The following is an 11,032-nucleotide window of genomic DNA, read 5'->3' on the forward strand; positions in this document are numbered from 1 at the left end:
CTGAAATCTGCTGGATATTAATCACCAGATCCTGTGGTTTGTGGCTGAAATGAATCTGATTAGAAAACAGAATCAATAACTGAACTGAAATAGGTGGCTTATAGGAGTCAAATTCTCTTTTGGAGTAGAAATACATATGCACAGCTGCGTGGGATGTGACTGTCCATTAGAATATATCTAGTATTAAACAGAAGATACCTTCTCTGTGTGTGTATGTTAAGAGGATGACAAGATGCCTGCTCTAAGGATATAAAAGGGGCAATATCTTCTTGGATTTTGTCTGGAACAGAAATTGCATTTTTTCTTCCTTTTCAGGGCTGGGTCTCACTCAATATGGTTTGGAGGCTGCAGAGCTGCATAGCATCATCTATCACAGGTATGTTCTCCTAACCAGTAGGTGCTGTATCTGAGTCTATCTATGTAAGGTTTGTCTTAGGATCAGGCTTTTAATCATATATTCTAATCACCTCCACTTATGGCAGTTTGGGTCACACCATGGAATGGTGCTGCAGCACAGGAACTGGGTAGCTTTGGGAGAATGCAAGACCAGATAATGTGTTCCAGCTCACTTATACACATGGGTCACAATGATCACTCAGTACCCAGACCAATCCCTGCTGAAAATATCTAGTAGGGACACCCACTTCTTAGACCTGCTTGCTAAAGCTAATGTAGATGTGGATGCTAACTGTGCTCTGCCCAGAAACATTCTGCTGCAGCAACAATCAGCCCCCAGCTCGTGGGGATTCACTTTACCTTTCTATAGCAATGCTATTCATGTCAATACCAAACAAGAAGAGACATTTATCGTTTTAGGGACTTTCCACCACTTATCTTCCCATCCCCTCTTTCCTCCCCACAGGTGTACACTTGATACACTAATTTTTCTCCAGGGAAAGAACTCACTTTCATGGCGAATGGGAATGCTGACCCACTTGCCTTCTGCTGCAAGCATCCATCAAACCCAGCCTCTGTGTCCCCTGGAGCCTTAATTTTCCTCTTGACAGCAGAGACAAATGACTCCCCCTGGGCTGTTTGCTCATGTCTACTCAAGGTTTCCGTGATGTTTCTTGAAGATGACCTGTTTTTGAAGCACACAGTGAGTTTTCTTCCCACTGCCACCTACCAGTGTGAAGGCAGAGAGAGACTTGGCTTAAGCAAATGTTATGGTGCCAATCCCCACCATATCCTCCCTCTCTGCTTCCTGTTTTAGGCTTCTTCTGCTTCCTAGGTGTGGTTTCTAATTTCCCCCATTTTCCCACGCACTGGGAACATTTGCTGTGAAGACAGGACATAGTAATCACCAACTTCAATAGCTGGACAGTTCATCCCTCTCACATTAATGCTTTTAGGTCTTTAATGTACTTTAGGATTCTTATTTTCTGTTTCCTTACTTATAAGATATTTCTGGAAACAACAGCACCTTTGTACCTGCCCCAAAGGCATTTTCTTTCCCAGTAATGTCACCTAGAAGCAGAGTAAATCAGTGCCTACCCACTTGCCAGACCTGTCTGCTTACAGGTAGTTTATTCTCTGCAAACCAGTGCCTTGAACTCAGTCCTTCTCTCCAGCCACACCAATGAACCTGAACTCCATGTGCTCCAGCTCGCTGCAGATCTGGGAAGGCAGGGAAACAGCACAGGGAAACAGGAGCTGGTTTGTTATTGAAGTCTGCATGATGAGGCATGCAGAGAAATGGGGACAAAGAAACTTATATTCCTCAGTGTTCTACTTTTGGAGAGCCTGTCTTTGCAATGTGGCTTTTTAATTTCATCCTTGGCAAAATGTCCTTCCCTTTATTTCCCTCCTCCCAGAAAACACTAAGCCACCCTGCAGTATCATATACAGAGTTAGCCTGGCTTGGCACTGGGAAATACCCAACACCCTGATTTGTAAGGAATGCTGCCAGCCCTGGCTATGATTAAATCCCCATAAATATAAAGGCACTCTGGCCAGATTCATCCTGGTGTTGAAAGAGAGAAGAATGTGGTTGCCACTTTCCAAATGCCCTTGGCACAAGAGTTTTCCAACCATCCAGGACATCCTGAAGATGGGAAGTGGTGCCGGACCACCTGCATGCTGCCTGTACTCAGCAGCTGGCGCATTCCTCCAAGCACCAGCATTTCCAAACACAGCGAATAGCCCTGATGTTACACAAAGCCTTTCTGATCCCACCTCAGTGACCCCAGGGCTCCAAATGCTGCCATGGGAGCTTCTTCTACACTGGAACAAGTTCCTTGTTCGCATGAAAACCATGCAACCCAGGCACACCACCATACAACAGCCCCCCTTGGCTATTGAATGCAATAATCACATTCTGGACAGCTATGAGTTACTGTGCAAAGGGAAAAGGGCTCTCTTAAACCCACTGCTTTGTCTTTTTAGTGTATGGGGCTGCTTAATATATATCGACTAATTTAAACAACCCACATGCCATAACATGCCCCCAGACATTTATTTGAGCATCCCCAGATTTGTTTCACGTGTTTATCCTTACGTTCGTTAGGAACATGAATGTTCTTTGACTTCATCCTGTGCCTCTCAGCATTATTTTATAGAAATTCCCATTTCCTGCCCTGAAAGAAGCCCTGATGATAATGAGAGGCTTGAAGCTTTTCAAACAACCAAAAAAACCCCACAATTTGAGTCAATTCTGCATTTTGTTCTTAATCAAAACTAGTTGTGTGCATTTGCATCAACAATGAGCTCAGCACACAATGCTCCATATGTGCTTGGCTGCTGGCATTCACTGAAAGGCAGGAGCCACTGAAAAAGCTCCCTGGTTTTCAAAGATTTAGGGATGACCTTGCAGAAGTGTCATTTGTCACTGCCTTGTCCAGAATCACTGGAAAAATCCCTGGAAACATGCTATGGAATCACAGAGCCCTATTCTCACATCGGCAAAGCAGCGCGGCAGCACTTATCTACAGGGAAAGAGTGGGAAATACCAAACTGGAAGGTTTCAGTGGGAAATATCAAACTCAAAGCTTTCAGTGGAGCCCCAAACTATTTTATTCATGCTGCTTTATCTGGATATTGGTCTTCCACTTCAGCTGTTACTCATTTTTCAGGCCCACTATTTCAACTCGGGTTATACCGAGCCTACCATAAATATGACTACAAACAAGCTATGGTCCATTAACCTGGACACCTATTTGCAATTCGAAAGTGTCTAAAACACTTGGAAACAGCCCACAAACTTTTACTGCTCCTCAGTTTGGATCTGATCTCACAGAACCCCCTTCTTACTAATTCCAGTCAAGTTACACCCAGGAGGGGGTGTCCATGTACGTTCAGCTTTAGGACCAGGTCCCCATTTCTGAGCACATTAATAGCACCCAGAAGGGCTGTGGTGCTCAGGCTTTGCAGGTCTGTTCTGCAGAGCATGAGCAATTAGAAGAAATGGGGATGGTGACTTGCACAGGCATCGCTGGACGTGCTGTCGTGAGCGGCTGGACGAGTTCTGTTCAGAAAGGATTTATTTCCACTCATTTTGGTCTTGTGGCTGTGAGAGGCTTGCAAACCCTTTCACCTTCTTTCCCTGGAGCCATGTATATTTTATGAGAAATTTAAGAATTAGCTCTTATTAAAATGGGGATAGCGTAATTACCAATAAAAAGCAGATGTTATGGCATGAATAACGCTTGAAAATGTGTATGTAGCAAGAGCAACATACCAGCACATCCAGGCTTTTCAGTAAGATAATAAAAGTTGTCTTTGTTGAAGCTAACTGGCCAAGTCACAGGGAAATCATGATGGAAAACACTGAAAGGCTCCAGGAAAGGGCAGCTTTGTTCCCACCGATCTCAGCAGCAAAATCTAAATCCAGAAGATTGAAATGGAAGCTCCCCACCACCTTGCTCACATCAGGAGGTGTTTGAATAAGCATCCTGCTAAAGGACCCGGACTCACCATGCTGAGAGCATCTTTCCCCCATAAGCCATAATGAGCTGTAATTAGTGAACAACCCTGACACCGCCGGCACCTCTCGGGGGTCCTCAACCCACCTGCAGCATTCAAGATCATTCCCTTGGATCAGCCCCAAGTATTTTGGCAAGGATCCGGAGTGATCCGCGTAGGCTGACTTTGGAAACAAGAATGCAAACATCATGTAAGTGGAGTTGTTCAGCAAATCTGCTCAAGCAGTTCTGGAGTTCACAAACTTCTTCTGAGCTCAGAAATTCCCTTTCCTTCCTTCCTGGAAAATTACATTTATTGCCTTGTTTTTTGCCATAAATATAACTTTAAAGATGTGCTTAGTTTGTAAAAGAGCATTTGTAGAATGGTTTGGGTTGGAAGGGACATTAAAGCTCATCCAGTTCCTACCCCTGCCACAGGCAGGGACACCTTCCACTGGAACAGCTTGCTCCAAGCCCCTGTGTCCAACCTGGCCTTGAGCACTGCCAGGGATGGGGCAGCCACAGCTTCTCTGGGCACCCTGTGCCAGCGCCTCAGCACCCTCACAGTAAGGAATTTCTGCCTTATATCTAACCTAAATCTCCGCTGTTTCAGTTTGAACCCATTCTCCCTTGTCTGTATGTGACATAAATGTAATATTTCAATTTAAAGAAAAAGAAAGCATCCAAATCCTCAACCTATTCTTGGCCCTGCAGGAATGTCAGCTCACTGGAGAAACCTCCTGCCATGTGCTGGGCTTTGCTGCATGCTGGAGGGGTTTCTTACATTGGTTTGTATCAGTATTAGCTCTGTCATTCTGTGAAATGAAACTAAGACATATGAATAAGCAGCCTTGACAGCAATTAGTTCTGGCAGGATCTTTGTGGTGATGAATTTCAATGAAGCTGAGGTTTTAGGTGCCTAAACACTTCATTAGCTGCTGGTATATCACACTGATGCAGTTGAGAAATCACATTATAATAAACCACTTTTTTACTGCAGGCAGCAACCAGGATTATAAATAGGATGAATAATAATATAGTCCATTCAAAATCATTCCCGTGCTTCAGAGCTCTGGAATTTCACTAAATAGATCAAATGCTATGTGGGAATGAATCTTATGCTGAATTTCTCTATTACCCAGGTATTTATGAGCGTTTTTAATGTCTTGTCAGAGGAGCTACTCTGCTCTATTACACTTGCCAGTTAAACCCTGAAATAGATACATGGTGATGCAGTAATAAGAAAATCATCTGTCATTTAGCAAACAGTATTTGAAGCCTGAATGGAGGGAAATAGATGATAACTATTCCAACGTGAAATCCCAGGAAGTACTTGCTTCTATACATTTACAGGGTATATTCTTTTTGTTTAAAGTACGGAAATACTTTGAAAATGCCTTAAAAAACACAGCAGAGGCATTCCTGAGATTTCCTCTATGCTTATAAACCAGAGGGAGATGCATTATTATGCTATGGTGAAATGATATTTTTACTTATCACTGTCTTTGCAGCGATTAGTATGAAAATAGACAAAAATGAATTCATTTGATGTTATTTCTGTTGAAATTTATTCTTTTGAATGTGTCACTTTGGCTGCTGATTGCTTCGTTGGGAGTCCATCAAATAGGGTCTGCTGTTTCAGTGAAGGACAAGGTGGAGGAAGGAGAAGGTTGGCTTGTTAGGGCTTATCTCAGTAGTTTGGTACCTCACTGGAAGGGATAAAGGGAGCTGATGCTTCTTTAGAAGGAAGCCAGGCCACTTGTGAGCATCCCAGTAAACCCAGGATGCCCATAAGACTGTACTGGGGAGGAGGAAGGGGATAGCTCTGCCAGCCGCAAGTTAGGGGTGGATGGGGTGTCCCCCATTATGTGATGCTACCCTGGAACTCCATCACCAAGGCAACCAGGCAGGCACAGAATGATGCTCCCCCTGCAGGCTTTCCCTTCCTGGATGTTTCTTGGGCACTTGGTAACTATAAAAACATCCTTTTCTCAATATGTAAAAGAGATGGGTTGTAGTTATGATACCCAATGTGTAGATTCAGGCCTGTTTGAATGAGATACTGGTTAGACATCCTTAAAATGCAAAATCACTTAGAGGCAGGTCTTTGGTTAGTCAGTGGGGATGGGATATTAACAGCACCAGAGTAGCAAACAGCCAAGAGGCAGACAGTTTTTATAGCAACAAAATATTTGTATCTATAAGAGAAACATGACCTTTTTTTCAATGAAACATTGTCTTATACTAGTGGTGATCTGATATCTCAAATAAAGACAGAGATAAAACTGGAGCTGAATTGAAACATCAAGCCCAAACTCTTTTAAAGACTTGAATTACATGTGCCAGTTTTGGTTGTGTGGAAAGCTCAAAAAGAAAACACCTCAAGAAGAGGATTGTACAGATTCATTTCAGGCTCTACCCAAATGTTAATGTTCTTCCATTTCCAGAATGCTCACGAGAACTGCTGATGTACCAAGAATCTCAAGAGGCCATAAATCACCCTAAATAGCCCAAGCCTGTGGGAGCCCCATTTCTTTGCTCTGGAATCTGCCAAGGCAGCTCATGAAATCAGATGTAAGTTTAACCTCAAATCAGGTACAAGCAGTGCCTCTGTGGGCCATGGTTTCGTACAGTGCCAAACAGTAGCCTGTCAAAAGTCAGGCAGCAGGACGTGGAGACTGGGGTTTAGTTTCTGAAGCCTGGTTATTGCTGTTAAACATGAAATCTCATATTTTCCTTCTGTGTGAACCACTAAAGATGGCTTGAGAGTACAGCAACTAACCTGGTATTTAAATTTAATTGAAAACCTTCCATGAGAAACAACTTGAAGATTCAAAAAGGAAAAGCTGAAAGATAATGTGAAATCCTTACAATCCTCCATCTTCTTATTGGCCTCATCATCTCTTAGCAGTGGCCAAGCCTTCCAGTATTTGAAGGGGGCCTACAGGGATGCGCTGGGGAGGGACTATTCATTAGGGACTGTAGTGGTAGGACAAGGGGTAACGGGTTGAAACTTAAACAGCAGAGGTTTAGATTGGATATGAGGAAGAAATTCTTTACTGTGAGGGTGCTGAGGTACTGGAATGGGTTGCCCAGGAAGGTTGTGAATGCTCCATCCCTGGCAGTGTTCAAGGCCAGGTTGGACAGAGCCTTGGGTGATATGGTTTAGTGTGAGGTGTCCCTGCCCATGGCAGGGGGTTTGGAACTGGATGATCTTAAGGTCCTTTCCAACCCTAACTATTCTATGATTCTATGAAGTGCCATGCCCAGGGTGGTCAGCAGAACAGATTAACAGTGATTGATCTTGCTATCAGTTCTTGTCCATTAATAGCATAATTTTATCATATTTGATCAATGACTAATTTCTTCCAGGAGCTTCCTGGAGATCTGGAGGCAGGGAATGAAACCACTTCTCCACCCTCCAGCTCAGGAGTCTGGGAGCATGTCCTGCTAACCAGGAACAGTCCTGAAGACCTGAATACCAAACTGCTCCTTTGCAATGACCACTCTTTCCCAGATCACCTGGTGTTTGCTGATTCACACCTGCCCTACTACAGAACATCTCACCTCTTAACCAGCCCATCTTTCCTCCCTGAATTGCACATCAGCACAGAACTGGAAGAAAGCTTCGATGAAGGCAAGGCTGACATTAAGCAGGATGAGAAAGTCAGTTACCCAGCTGTCTCCACAGGGTATTTTCCATATTACAGAATGCATGAAGAGCTTCTTGGTCAACCACTCACACATGGATTAAATGCAGAGGAAAAAAGGCCCAATAACGATGGGAAAGATGAAATCGAAGGAGATGCTGAGTCAGTAAGTCCAAGGGCATCTGCTAAATTGCTCCCTGAGGTTGCACAGTCAGGGACTGGGAGTGCTGACCCCACCAATCTCAGTACCTCCTGCTTGCCCTGGGGCTTTGCTGTAGCTGAATCAGACACAGAGATGTGCTATGTGTTGCTATTTCATGTTCTTTTAGTGGAGGTCATGCACAAAGAAATGCAGAATTTGTGCAAGCAGTGTCTTTGCATGAACACATTCTTGCAGGGCAGGAACAGACATAACTGAGGGGAAAAAGCTCCAAATAAGCCAAAGGCAAGAGTGGGAGCCCTTGTAGCTGCCTTTAGACATGTGTGGTGGGATGTCCCTGCTGTCTGAGGGAGTCACTGTGGTTCCCTCTACCATGGGAGCCTGTTTTGAAGTCTACGTGGTTAAATTTGGTTAAATACCTGTAAATTAGGATTGTATTTAATGTTTCTGAAAGGGGTAGGAAGGGGGGGGGGGGGGGAGAGGTGGGAACGTCTCACTCCACATTGTTCCACAAAATTAGGCTCTTAAGAACAAAACAATGAATTGTGCTCTGCATAATGCAGGAGCAGAGCTACCTGCAAGGAAGAGATACCTGAGGCAAGCCCCCTGTTGCTTGAAACAGCCCTGTGGACCCTGGAATCTTGCTCTGGTGGTTATGGATGACCGGTCCCATTGCTGCGGGTGACTGCTGTGTGGTTTCCGTGTGTCCTCACTGCTTTTTCATGCACTTGAGACCTTAGTTCTTGGCCCTGTACATGTGTTTTTCAGACCGTCCCACTGAGTTTGGAGCTGGACAAGAGGGCATGTTCTATGAGTGATGAAGAGCCACCAGCCCAGCTGCTCCTAAGAGACAGCACCACTGCACACTGCCTGTCCACCAGCGGGCTGCCAGGTCTGAACCAGCTCTTTCCCTCCAATGGGTACTTCCCTTACTACCAGACAGAGGGAGAGCTCTGCACTGATGCAGTTCTAGAGGGCAGGTTCTTCACCTGGATAGAAGCGTTGCAGAACAAAGAGGCAGGACAAGGGGGAGAAATAGATAGTTGGAGTCTCAGCTCCAGCTGCTTGGTGTGCTGAGAGCGAAGCAGGGGGGTTTTGTCTTTGTCAGTGAAAGACTGAGTCAACGCAGGCGTGAAGAAGCTCTTGAAACCTACAACAGCATGAAAATCTGCATGAATGTGGAGTAAAAATACTTCTCAACAAGTGGTAATCCAGACTGTGTAATGACAGCAGAAAGCAGCAAAGGAAATGACTGTTTGGGGGAATCCGGATAAACTTGCCGTAGGAAACATCCCAAAGGAGGAGGGTGAGGAAGAGAACTGTGTATTTCTGTGGCTAATCCCAAAGGCTAGATGCTCACTTGAGGGATGTGCAGTGATGGGGAATGGCCAATGGGAAAGGGAAAAAGAGAGAATTATTTAAATCTAAGCTTCTTGGAGGAATTAAGCAGAGACATAATTTCCAGTAGGGATTGAGAAATACATTTCCTCTCCCTTCCACTACAATATGTCCATTGTACTAATGGCATCTGTTAGAGCTGGTTACTGCATGCACAGTCATACACAGGAGGAAAAAGCCATTTTCATTTCAGTTCTTTGTCAGTAAAATCTTGTGGACACATTTCCATTGTGTCTGTCTTCATTTCACTCGCACCATCAGTAATGAAAATATGCTTGATTACTTTAATATGTGCAGCTATGAGCTTCTATAAAACTTCAGGGTTGACTCTGGAAAACTGGGCAACAGCCTCCAGGAACTACTTGGCTTTGGTGAATCTTGACCCATTTACACCAGATGAGGATGTGACCAATATAAACAGGTCAGCTCCGTGTTTCCTTTGGAACTGTGAAGTCTTGCAACACATTCTTCTTACTGCCAACTCTGCCACCTCTTTGAGACACCACACAAGTTGATGAAAGACGGCTCTTTCCCATTCCTGCTCTGTGCGTAGATGCTTTCTGTTCAGAATGATGCGTTTATTCCAACCATTTAGTTAATCTTTGAGTGCTTCTGTAAGGATTACACATAGCTTAAATGTACCAGCATATATTTTCTCAGCAATTGTAGAAGCAAAATGCATTGTATTTAGCTATTTCACATAGAATCATAGAATGAAGCATAGAATCCCTGCCTGGTTTGTGTTGGAAAGGACCTTAAAGCTCATCCATTTCCAACCCCCTGCCACGGGCCGGGTACACCTTCCCCTGGAGCAACTTGCTCCAAGCCCCTGTGTCCAACCTGGCCTTGAACACTGCCAGGGATGGGGCAGCCACAGCTTCTCTGGGCATGACTTCTGCATCCCCGCATCCCCACGGGCACCTCAGTATCATTCTGCCATCTTCCCACTGAAAACCAAGATGAATCAGACTCTGGATGAACCAAGTCAGGCTGCATGAAATAGCTTCTGTTTTTAAGCACAAAGAAGGCCTATATCTTGGGTATGCTGAAAGAAAGCCATGCAAAACATAGTGAGATTATCCAGACTCGAGGGATCAGGCAGAGGGGGAAGGAATTTTGTCTGAAAAGCAGGTGTGATTTGTCATGAGAATATTAAATTCAGCATTTCCATAAATTTGGCCTATTAAAATAGTTCAAACTATGTAGTATCACACCCACAAATGCCTGACTTCCACTAGATAGAAATTAGCTGCTTTCTTTTGGCTGTACTTGATAGTAAGAACAGTGAACATCAGAAATCACGGATCTGGGAGATGAGGATATTAGAAGTTTTACCCTTACAGAGCAGAAAAGCCTAATTTTAATCAAAAGCTGGAAAATATCATATCATCTGTTGCCGTCTGGAAATCAGAGCTGAACAAAACTCATGATTTTAATATATTTTCCACACAGCCTTGCTTAGAGGTAAAAAGGAAAGGATGGAGGGCAGTGTTGGAAGCTTCTGTGTTTTCTCTTGAAGGCTTATGCTCCTTTATTACTTTTCCACATAGTTAGCATCCTGTACACAGGCAGCAAATGGATCCAGCTTGCTAACTTAGAGAGGACATCATGTGCCTTTACCCCAAGAGAGGTCCTACTCATCTGTAAATAAACAGTGCAGTTCAGCTTTGTGTGCTGATAATGGACTTCCTTTAATCTCTCTGTTTGAACAATTCATAGTTATTACTCTAAACCTTTAGTCCTTCCATCTGAGTGGTCCTCTGGAGTTTGAAAGACAATCCATAATTACTTTGATGCATGCTGTGGAGTCTTCATTGATCCCATTTAAGCTTTTAATCTCATGCGTTCACAAACCTAATTCATAAGCCAAATCAAACAAACCCCAGCAAAATATGCCCTTTAATAACAAAAGTGGTGATGACCAT

At 44.0% G+C, this 11,032-nt stretch overlaps 1 long non-coding RNA gene across 1 annotated transcript; it reads left to right on the plus strand.

Annotated features, from left to right (window-relative positions):
* Positions 1–323: 323 nt before the first annotated feature.
* Positions 324–7,488, plus strand: LOC117436771 (uncharacterized). Its single transcript, XR_004550111.1, has 3 exons — positions 324–376; positions 6,347–6,473; positions 7,272–7,488. It is a non-coding gene; the product is annotated as an uncharacterized lncRNA (long non-coding RNA).
* Positions 7,489–11,032: the final 3,544 nt, after the last annotated feature.

This window comes from Melopsittacus undulatus, chromosome 10, assembly GCF_012275295.1.
Source record: "Melopsittacus undulatus isolate bMelUnd1 chromosome 10, bMelUnd1.mat.Z, whole genome shotgun sequence".
In the NCBI taxonomy this organism is placed as follows: domain Eukaryota; kingdom Metazoa; phylum Chordata; class Aves; order Psittaciformes; family Psittaculidae; genus Melopsittacus; species Melopsittacus undulatus.